At 38.4% G+C, this 11,449-nt stretch overlaps 1 long non-coding RNA gene across 1 annotated transcript in view; it reads left to right on the top strand.

The window, feature by feature from the left end:
• LOC128316057 (uncharacterized) overlaps nucleotides 1-5,388 on the top strand; it is a 289,792-nt gene extending 284,404 nt beyond the window's left edge. Inside the window, exon 5 of the long non-coding RNA XR_008299478.1 lies at nucleotides 5,209-5,388. This is a non-coding gene — a long non-coding RNA (uncharacterized LOC128316057). The remainder of the gene's footprint in view (nucleotides 1-5,208) is intronic.
• The last annotated feature ends 6,061 nt before the right edge of the window (nucleotides 5,389-11,449 follow it).

The following is an 11,449-nucleotide window of genomic DNA, read 5'->3' on the forward strand; positions in this document are numbered from 1 at the left end:
TGATGAGAGAAAAAGGACATCAGCTGAAGAGACACACCAAGAACTAAGATGAGAGGAAAGCTTATAGCTGGCCAGGGAAGGGCCTATGGCCTGGCATGGAAGCATCATGCAGGGTTTTCCTCAGGAGGAGTCGGGACTGTGCAGGGTCAATCCTATAGGTAGGCAGCCATTTCTGTGTCTCTGTGTTATAATTCTTTTCTATTAACTTGCAACCTTTACTAAAGTCTTGATAAACTTTACAGACTAATCTTGGATATACAGGGGGTGAGGGAGCAGGAAAGGAATAAGGCTTGCATTGTCCAGGACTTTCTGGGTTGCAAATGACAGGAAATAACTCATATTCACTTAAGGTCACTTATAAATTCACCTAAAGGTCATTTCTTGGCTCCCGAAAGTATAAAGTCAAGAAGGCAGCTGGATTAATTCTTTGCTGGATCTAGAAATGAGGATGGTGTTGCCAGGGTCCTCCCTCTGTCTCTGGGCTCTGCTTTTTTCCATGATGCTGCATTGTCCCCCTCCTGCTATAGCCTTTCCCATGGTGGCAGAGGTGGCAGCCCAGTGGCACCCAGTGGCAGCCCTGAGTCCTTGTTTGTTTTTTGTTTTGTTTTTGTTTTTGTTTTTGTTTTTGTATGGACAACCAAACATTTGAATCCCACTTCCAAAAAAAAGAAAAAAAATCTTCCATAGTCTGGGTTCTTAATGCTTCATATGGGAAAGACAACAAAAGGAAACGGAGCTCCTAAATTTAAAAAGAACATCATGAATATGACAAACTGCCTTCCTTGTGAGTTAGAGGAGATCTAGGTATAGAGATTGCAAATGTTATCAAACATATTACCACTGTAAACTGCAATGTCAAATTCTGAAAATAAAACTCAAGAAACTTTTTATGAATTTTAAGGTAATCGCAGCAAGAAAAGGAATATGGTCAGGACCTAACACAAGAATGCAAAAATGGTCAATTATTAGAAAAAAAATTAGTGAGTTGAAAAAAGGGCCTTGAAAATAAGTAACTCTGTTTTATGTACATAAAGTGCCATTTCTGTTTTCCTCTCAAAAGTCAGGCTTTTTTAGCTGCTATGACCTTCCCTCTACAAATGGTGATAATCAATAGGAATATGAAATTACTATAGAAATAGGATTATTATTCCTGTTGTGAGGCCTCCTTTCCTTCAGGCATCATAATTTCATGTGGAGGAATTTAGGATGAACACTTCTGGCCTCTCTCTGCCCGTCCCTTACTGCTGCCCAGGGAAGGAGAGACTAGACCCAGGGGCCTCAGAGCCCTTCTGGATCGGCTCATCACATTACCTGGTCTGTGCTCCACTAGGCTTCTGGGGCTTGCCACTTCTGGGCAGCCCGGCAGATGCCCAGTTTTCTCAGGAAATGATGGGCATGTCTGGTTAATTCTGGAATATACTATTACAAGCCCTTTTAGCTGTAGATCTAAACTCACATTGTCCAGTTTATCAGTAGCAAAAGCGGTAATTTGACCTCTGTAAAACTCTTGGATTTATCTCCCAATCCTGGTCGAGAATTCAGGTAGGAAGGAGATGGAAGCTAGGTATCAATCCCCCTAAGACCCCAACATTATTATTACAGTAAACCATAATAAAATTCATAAAATGAAGGACTGTGTCTTCTAAAGTTGTTTTTCACAGTAGCAAGTACATGAACACATAAAAATGGTGTTTGAAAGTGTTGTTTCCAACACTGAATTGGAACAGATGCCAAATAGTTTTCCTCCCTGTGGACCAAAAAGAGGAGAGTAAATCAGGCTAAAATCCAATGTACATTTCCAGCTCTCATGGGACCTTAGAGCAGCCCCAAGACAATCAACAACTTTACTACCAACGTTCCGCTTTACTAATAACTTGTCTTTTGTCTTTATTTTTCTGAAGAGTTTACACTTTGACCAATCCAAAAAAAATATTGCACAAATATTTTTCCTTTTGTTTTATTCTAAATCCCACTTCGATCTGTGGATGCCAGTTTTGTGCTTATAAGGAGAAAGAATATATTCTATTTCACAAATTGGCCCACTCTCTTGAGTCCCTTATGTACCACTTTTCTCAGTTCCTTGTAATGTGGTTTGCTTTGCAGTTGAAACGAAAATGCCACATCCTCTAGATTTTTGGGTGTGATCCAAAATTGCTTTCAAGGATCCCTCTGGTCTTTTGGCAAAGGGAAATCTCAGCAGACTAGATGATTGAAATAGCATGACCCCAAGAGAACTGGACACTAAGCAGTGTGCTTAGCTGCTGAAGTGAACTTGTTTAGTTACTTAGGAAACAATGCAGAATTAAAAAGTAATAATTACGTATAAGAGCCACTCCTCCCATTTGTTTTAGATTGGTTTTCTTTGTTTTTCCCAGTTGCTTAGACTTGTTCCACTTCTAAGTCAATTAAGAATTCTAGACTCTGGTAATGGGAAAAGCCTTTTAATTTATCACCTCCATCCTTTAGCTGGTCTCCTTGCGTGTGGACATAGACATGTACCACCAGCACAGCATCACGTACAAAATAGACCAGGGAACAAACCCACTCCCACATGTCGTTTTTATTATCGAGTATTAATTTTCTCACCCACACATGGCTACGAGGATTCACAGAAGATCTTTGAGGAGTTAGAGGTTTCTGTTTGTTTGTTCATCAGCTTCATCCAGAAAGAAGAGTGTAGAAAAAGCAGCAGAGTCTGAGTAAATTTCCTCCCTCCCATTGTCCTGATTCAAAGTGCATACGACACGTTTACTTCTAGAAAGAACTTAGCTACCACAATTAAGTTTACTAAAGAAAGCAGCTTCAATATGTAAGGTATCCTTCTAGCATTTTACACTCTCCATGGCTTCCTTCCTACTAATTCTCTGCCTCTGGATGTTTTTTCTCCTCTGAAAAGAGTTTGTGGCGGCTGATGAGTGGACAGCAGGGATACTTCTCTCATCCAGTCTTGGGAATTGAAGAGCTACTGGTTGAGTCTTGAGTGCCTTTTGAACTTAATGGCCTCACTTAGCCAGCTGTTTATAGTTGACATGTTGATCAACTATATGTTGTATATAGTTGGTATAGTTATCTATTCCTACCTGCTTCATGTACTTGCTTCACCATCTTTTTAGTGTCTTCTCTTCTGCTCTTGTTAACACCTTGCGTAGCGTGAACATGGATATAAATTTACTAGATGGACCACAGCCCACGCTGATGGTAGTGGAAAAGCAGCACCATCTCAATTCTGAGTCCCAGATCTGTCTCCACAATCCAGTAGTAGGGTTGACTTTCTTTTGTGTTTCTGCTACTTTAAGTTGATTATAGAAAGGGGCTTGACCAAAAAGCCATTGTTCCTCAAGAAAAGTGGTTTTTAAACATAGCGTGAATCATTTTGAAAATCCTAGATTTCTGAAACTCAGGTTTTGGATTGCAACCTCTGTGATCACAGAGGCTCTAGTTGTCCTTTCAGATTGCACAAACCTCCTCCAGTGTCTCAAATGTAAATTCCTGGCCAGAGGTAAAAACAGCAAGCAAATACAGTCCTTACCCTCTGATACTAGCTAGTTTGCCTCCAGTTTTCCTATCCTGTGAATACTTCTGGTTTTCTCCCACTTCTTGTGGCTAACAACACACACACACACACACACACACACACACACACACACTTCCCTGGAAATACAGTTGTGCCATTTTCTTTTCTCTCAGGCTAGTCAATGATAAGAACCATATTTGAAAGCCAAATAGAACAAAGCTAACCTCCTTTATGGCTAACACACAAGATGCTATTTAGAAAAACGTTGATCCAATCACCACTGGCTCTGTTAAATAAGGGATCCCTAATGTGGCCCATGATCAAATTCACTTCCTCGTTAAGAGCATGAGGATAAGTTAAGACAGAGCCTCCTTTGTTTAAAAGAGGCTGTGTGAACTCCGCCACGAGTCCCCAGACACCCCTAAGTCCTCTGTTCTGAACATGTAATTAATTCGTAAGAAACCAGGTACCACAGCAGCCGCGGTTTGACAGTAGATTCATTCAGCACCCGCCAGATGTGAAAGGCTTTCAAAGTGAGCAAACGGCGCGCCTATTGCCCGGAGAAGCAGGAGCCAGTAACCTCTGGTTTGCAGCCTTACCGTCACCCGGTAATGCCATTTCTAATGTATTTCAATTCACTCTTAACAGTCACAGATGTTTTTGCAAAACCAAAGGTTATTGATTAACCCATAGCAGGTAGGAGGTCCCTATTTGAGTTCTTACATTTTTTAGCCTAAGATAACTTAAAAACCACCCGCTAGCAAATCCTCATGTCACTTGTATTTCACTATTTTTCATGCTCTTTTTCAAAGACAAGTAAAGAGCTATTTTCAAGGATTAAAGGAAAAACATTTTATTTAAACATTGTATGCTATGTTCAGAGAATTTGCTTTATGGAGAGGAGTGATTCAAATTTCCTATGGGAAGACTCCATTAGAATGTCACTAGATTCACTTCTATTAAACCTCTATTACCAATCTGGAAGATGCAGAAAATGTCTTTTTTTTATATTTTGCAATGACACAAAGCTGCAAGAAATACTGAACATAATAAGATAATTGAAGGTGAAAAACCATCTTGACATCAAAATCAATAATACAAAATTCGTCAGCAATAAATATGAAAACTTACATTCAGAATTTAAAAGTCACTTATGCAAAAACAAGATAAAAGAGACTAAGCTTCTAAGTTTACTAAGAATTGGCAATATGGTTTGTCTATTTAAAAATCTAACATAATTTTAGACTATGTTAATAAAAGGTCATTTGTACATCAGACATTTTGTATTCTACCCTAGCTAGAACATGTCTGCAATATTAGATTTATCTCTGGACACTGCATTTTAAGAGTGACATGGATTGTGCAGAAAGTGCAAATGGCAAGGAATTTGGAAACTTCGTCAGCTAGTGTTAAATAAAATGAGTAGGCACTTAACCAGTGTGTAAATATACTGTGTAGCATCCATGCCTGATGGTCATTTGTTTTTGACTAGAATATGTTTAATTATAAGGATCTCTTTACTCTGCATTATTGCGCAGTTCACATTTTTAAAGTATTTTCTAACTCTGCCTTCTGTTAGTGCACTTTTCAATCCTACATTATTAGTAACCTATTTCTCTTGACAAACCATTATAGATTTTTAAGCCTATTATAACTATTTCAGAGTATTTCAAAAAATAATTTTTTTCCCTCAGAAAAATCACCTTATGAGAAAAATGTATCAATACAGTAATGAATGAAGATGTTCCTGAGCTATTTAAAATGCCATGGTAAGTACAGATTGTAATTCTCAGAGGTTACTATAATTTTGGGTGGATAATCAAAAAATTGTTTTAAACTTCATCAGTTCTTATGTTTTGTCATTTGAGAACCTGGGCTGAGCTTTAAACATAGCACATTTATCTGATGGGACAAACCTTAATGACTACGAGATTCTCCTCAGAGTTCATCTTCTCTCTGGTCAATTTCATGACTCAAGAGAGCTGGAGCTGGTAGTTGGGAATGAGCTGATTTTTGTCTTTAAGGATATATAAAATATAAATCATATCCTGACTATGAAGGTCATAAGTTACCATTTAAGTTGGCTCTGTTTACTCTTTACTTCCCTAAAGACCTACCACAAAACGATGAAGAAAAATCTATGGAAGAGAATGGATTTTCATGTTGCACCATGTTCTTAATTATTTAAAGTCTACTGAGAGAGAGAGAGTGAGAGAAAGAGAGAGAAAGAAAAAGAGATACTTGGACAGACTGAGATCAAGTCACAGAAAAAGGAAGAATGGACAGGAGTCAGGAGCTAAAGGAGTCAGAATTTGAAGCAGTGCTAATACCCCTAAGTATCATTACTAAGCTTGTTACAAAATTCACACATCAACCCTTATCTGTTAAATTTTAAATTTGCCTCTGACAAAGACAGTGACCTGAAAGGCAGTCCAGAGTCCTTAGACTTAACTCCCAGAAGGTAATTTGTTACCCGACACTCCACGTAGTTCACACAGCATCTGACGGTTCCAAGGAGGATCTTCAGTGTATTTCTAGCAAGAGCAGAAAATATTTCTTTGGCTTCCAAATTCAAAGAGACTAGTATATATAAATTTTGTTGCCCTTGAATTTTGCTGAATCTTATTGGCACTAGGCAAATTTTAAGCTCCCTGGAGGTCCATTTGAGGACTGAAGATGTCCCCATGTATGAAAGGGGTTCTGGGTCATAAAGAGGAAAGAAAAGAAAAGAGAAAGGGAACCACATGGAGACCTCATACCACTTGGGTGGGAGCGCTGACAGGCAGTAGCTGAAGGGGAGTTTGTGGTTATTGCCCTGTTAACAGGTCCCTCTGGAAATCCATCATTGGAGGGGGAGTCCCGAAGCAAGGTGTGGGAATTGAAAAAATGGAAAACAGGAAATGCACACCAACAATAAAAAGTAGATTTTTTAATGAAAAACATATCTACAACGTCCAGTGTTTCAGCCATAAGAGATGTAAAATTCTTGGAAACACTTATTAGTGAGAAGAGCGAGCCACACTTTAGGTTCCTTATAATGATCTCATCTTCAAAGGGAAGGATAAGGAGAAAATGCATAGAATGAAAAATTTTACCCATAAATATATAATATCATATGAAATCTATTTCAAAGCATTGTACAGAATTCATATCCTTGATACTTACAATTCTGCAGTTAATTAGCTAGGCTACATGAAAAAAAATGAAAAATGAGAGAACAATGAAATGAAACAGATGCCAAAGGATCCTGGAATGAGAACAAAGACAAGGAAATGAAGCAATTGGCAGCTACAGAGCAGTAATCCATCCATAGGCAAATTTCAGATGATAACTCAGAAATATTTACTCAACATTTCTTTTGTTTAGGACTATCCTAAATAAGTAAAGAAAACCATCTAAAAATTCATCCAAATAGGTAAGAAGCTAAAGAACAAATAAAGCTATTTGTCTTCACTCATGAATGCGTACCTGAATAAAAAATAACCGTGGGTGAATTCGGTTTCGGCATAGAGGATTTAGAAATGACATAACCTTTTAGGGTTTTGAATTGCATTTCTGAGAATATGATCATGCAGGAATTAAAGATACTCTTCCTTTCTTTCTCTTTCAATCTGTGTCTTAAGAACAGGGGACCTTTGTTACATACTCTCGCATACTCAGCACATACATGGGGAACATCCTGTGTGACTTAGATGAAATAACCTCCTGGTGTCACTAGCCACTCCCCTACAAAATGACACTGAGAATACTGAGTCACCCTAAGCATGGCCTTTGGGATCAATTGGTTATTAAAATGGTTTTAAGAAAGCTCAAGTGTTATATGTTATTTAGTAATTATTGAACAACCTTAATTTCAGGTTCTTTTTTTCCCATTTATATCTCACAAGTTTAAAGAAAAGTGGCAGAAAGTTTCCCCATATTGGAAGTGCTAGAGTGGCTGGAGGAAATGAGTCATCAAGATAATTTATGATCTTTCCCATAACTTGCAGTGCACAGAACATAGTAATCCTTTGTTATCCGGGCCACTCAATGACCAAACTCCAGGACCTTGATGGAATATAATTAAAATAGGATTTCTGTAGACTCAAGTCTCTGCTGCATATCCCAAAATGGCTTTACCTCATCGCAATATGCACACTTAATAATATTTACTGTTTTTTTCTTTCCTACTACATGATCACATGAAGCTAGTCTCAGTAAGAAATTACTTTTTAAATGTTTCTTAGTTTCTAAGAACTTATTGGTAGGAGAGAAAGAGAAGCCCCAAAGAGCTGAAATACTCAGGAAATATGCTAAGAGTCACTGGAGAGACTGAAACTATTAGAAGAGAGAGAGAGAGAGAGAGAGAGAGAGTTAATTTGCATTCAAACCAGGGATTTTTACTTAGTTGTTTAGTTTTTTGTTTTGTTTTAAAATCAGAAGATTCTGGATCAATATGGAAAAAATTCTAATGAGTTGTGGTCTTTAAAACTCTTGATATTCAGGAAGCCAAAAGGATATTCTTCAACTTATTTCTGGGGGGGCTGGGGGGATGTTCGATGATCTAAGGAATCTAAGAATTGGGTAGAGCCTTATATTTTTTAAAGAAGTTTTATTTTTCCTACAGATTTGTAAAATTTCACTTTGTGAATGCATTTCTAGGTCCAATACATATTACCTTAAATATTTTCTCACCACTGAAATGTGATTCAGCCTGATTGGGTATTAAGGGGTGTCCTCCAGGCCCAGAGCAATGATAGCTTTTCACATCCTGTCTTCTTGTAATCACCCCATCATAAAGCACTTATCCTTAACACCTCAGAAAATTGGGCAAGCCCTGTCCTTTTGTCTGCCACATTATTTATCACAGAGATGCAGCACATTGACAATTCCAGACACCACGCATGGGAAAAGGAATTTCTAAAGTAACACATCAACCTCCCTTTGAGCAACAGGAAACTCCATTCTGTGTGAGAATATTTGCTGAGTCAAACTCTGGTTTGGTAAAATATTTTGTTGGGTGGATCTAATTCAACCCTTTAAAAAGTCCTCTGACTCACTCCATGGAAAACACATTTTGGACATTGTTAAGCCTTGGCTGTGCTAGCCCATTACCTGCCCTTCTGGAGACCTTAGACCACATATCTGTACCTGTGTATGTGCATATGTGTACCACACACAGTTCTGTGTTACCTGAGGTCATCTCTCAGTTGCTCAGTGGAACACTAAATGCATTTTCCTAAAAGTTGGGTATTCGCCAAAGTATGAAAATCATAAAAATTTAAAATATTTTCTTCCATTTCTAGACAGTGAGCCCCAGTTTTTAGTTTAGTTTAGCTACTGACCTGCCATCAGTACAGCATATGCTCTTGGCAATCTAGTGCTAATCAATCCAACTTACTCATCTGTGAATAATAAATGGAATTTTAAGATGCCCTGCTTAGATTTTGTGGGGTGACCCAATCAGGTAGAGGCTGGAAGCATAGGAGGTGAAAGAATTTATGCAAAGTAGAACAAAGGAGATGCGAGTTTATTGAATACATTGCAAACGAGCAGCAGGCAGGATAGCAAAGGAGAGACTGCAAGGAGACAGTGGTGGGAGGCTGTAATTAAGTGGGGGAGTGAGGAGGTATGGGAGTGTATGAAATTGTCCTTTTATGGTACCTGTGCCTGGTTGTAAGTAGCCCACTGGTCACCTAGGGCTTACAGATATTTTGAGGTGGTGGCCTAATAAGCCTATTTGCGTTCAACCCAGTGGTCACTGTGGGCCCTTTTGCCTCACTCAGGTTTCCATTGCTCAAGCCTGTTGCCTAAAAGTGGCTTCTACAGATCTTGCGAAATTTATCTACTGCAATGGGTTGGAACCAAGTTATGACCACTACAGGGAATAATAAGGGGCAAAGAGGGATATGTGGTTTCCTAAAATTATGTGCTGAATAATTGGGAAAGAGTAAGATACACATAAATCTCATATAGGACAGAGATTCCAAAAGAATCACTGTAATCACAATACTGGACCTCTGCGTCTCCATCTCTGAGATGTTTATAATCTCTTTTGTATAAAAGCTTTTCCAAAGTCTGATTCTTTTAAGGCATCTAATTTGTGCTCCTATGTGCTGCTTCCCACACTTAGCACTCCTTTTTGGAAAGATTTCTACAGCATGTAGGCCTGATTTTTAAGTGGAATGTAAGTAAGAATTGTTAATTAGCCACGGTGGTTATTAAACATAGAAACACTTAGACCTGCTAATTCAGGTCTTAATTCTAATGGTGCATTCGTCAAATTAACAATTAATCAATAATTATTTCCTTACTTAAAGGGTGAAGTGAGGTGGAGGAAGCAGAATTAATCTTCTTTAAATAGTCTACTATGGGTTATGCATTTTACACACAGTATCTTACTCCCAATTCATGACAAATGCTATTCTTAGCCCCGTTTTGCTAATGAGAAGGAAATGGAGACTCAAAAGAAATTAATAACCAGCCTGAGGTCACAGGGCTAATAGTCAGCAGAGCTGGAACTTGAATTTTGGTGGGTCACAAAATCCAGGCTCTTTTTAAAACACTAAGCTGCCTCCTTATTATCCCAGTTGAGTTGCTATTGCCCAAATGAAGAACGGTAAACCCAAAACATAAAACCAAGGAAAGGTGGGGGGTGAGAATGTCCCTGTATGATCCACATTTATTTTGTTCCTTCCTGGCAGCTCAAATAACCATAGAATCCCTGGTGATCCTAAGCATTTGAAGATGAATGCATGAGGTATGGAAAGTACTTGCACTGAAGAGCCAACTGATCAGCTAATCATTCCAACATGTAGTACATAGCAGCCTCCACCGTACTGCATGCCCAGAGAAAATGAAATAGAGAAGAAAGTACCACAGCTCCTTTTATTGGAGCAGAAACATGAAAGAGAAGGTTAAGCAATAACACATATGAACATTCATTTGCAATTACTTCTCTTCTAACTTAATGTAGGGCCTTGGGTTATACAATAAACTAGCAGTTTGGGCACTTCAAGGCATAATAACTTCCTCTCTTTTCATAGATCAGAGTCAGAGAATAACTCTCCCAAGTCGCACGTCCCCATAAGCCTCTACAATAAGCCTTTTGGTGCTGAATGGTCTGTATTTTTTAGCCTTCTAAGTGACCTTCTAACACTTTCCTTCAAAACCTCATGCCTGTGGTTTCCTAAATCTTCCAGAGATCTTTTTCTTAGGAACTGCTTTCCTTTTTTTTTAAATTTTGCACCACTCCCTCTAATTAATGACAGTACGAAATTTACCAGTTGGGAATCTTCTTAAAGATGACATACAAATCAATTATTTGGGATTAAAATGAATTTCCTAAATGGTTATGTATCCAGATGAATGTATAGTTAATAAATGATCTCTCTGAGCTATGGAACTGAAATACCATCCAACCTATCTCTAGACATCATTTATAGCATTGTTTTTATCAGGAAAAATGTATTCCCAGTTCTGTATGTATTTATTTATGCAAGAAATATTAATGAATGTCCACTAAAGGCCAGGTAGCATGGCCAAAATGCTAAGTAAATACCATGAGCTTTTGGGGCATTCAACCTAGTGATTCACTCAGTCAATTCAATACATTAACACACACACACCAAAAACAAGTGTGAATGGGGAAAGTGCAAATGTTGGTGAACATAATGCAGGGGCGACTAACATAAATAATGAGGATAAACAAGAGTAAGCAGGTAAAGATAGTGTTAAAGAAGAGACAGGTCCCAGGCAAAGAGAATATGTGTAAAAGATGAAGCTAGAGAAAGCAAGCAGTTAACTGAAAACACTCAAAAATTAGAGCAAACTGGAACTTGGGTGCAAAGAGGGTTAGTGACAGGGTGACACTGGGCAGATGAATAGGCGGATTGCGCCTCAGTGGGTTTAGGAGCCATGTGAAAGAGTTTAAACTTTGTCTTAGGAAGAGGGAAG

This window comes from Acinonyx jubatus, chromosome A1 (assembly GCF_027475565.1).
Source record: "Acinonyx jubatus isolate Ajub_Pintada_27869175 chromosome A1, VMU_Ajub_asm_v1.0, whole genome shotgun sequence".
NCBI lineage: Eukaryota > Metazoa > Chordata > Mammalia > Carnivora > Felidae > Acinonyx > Acinonyx jubatus.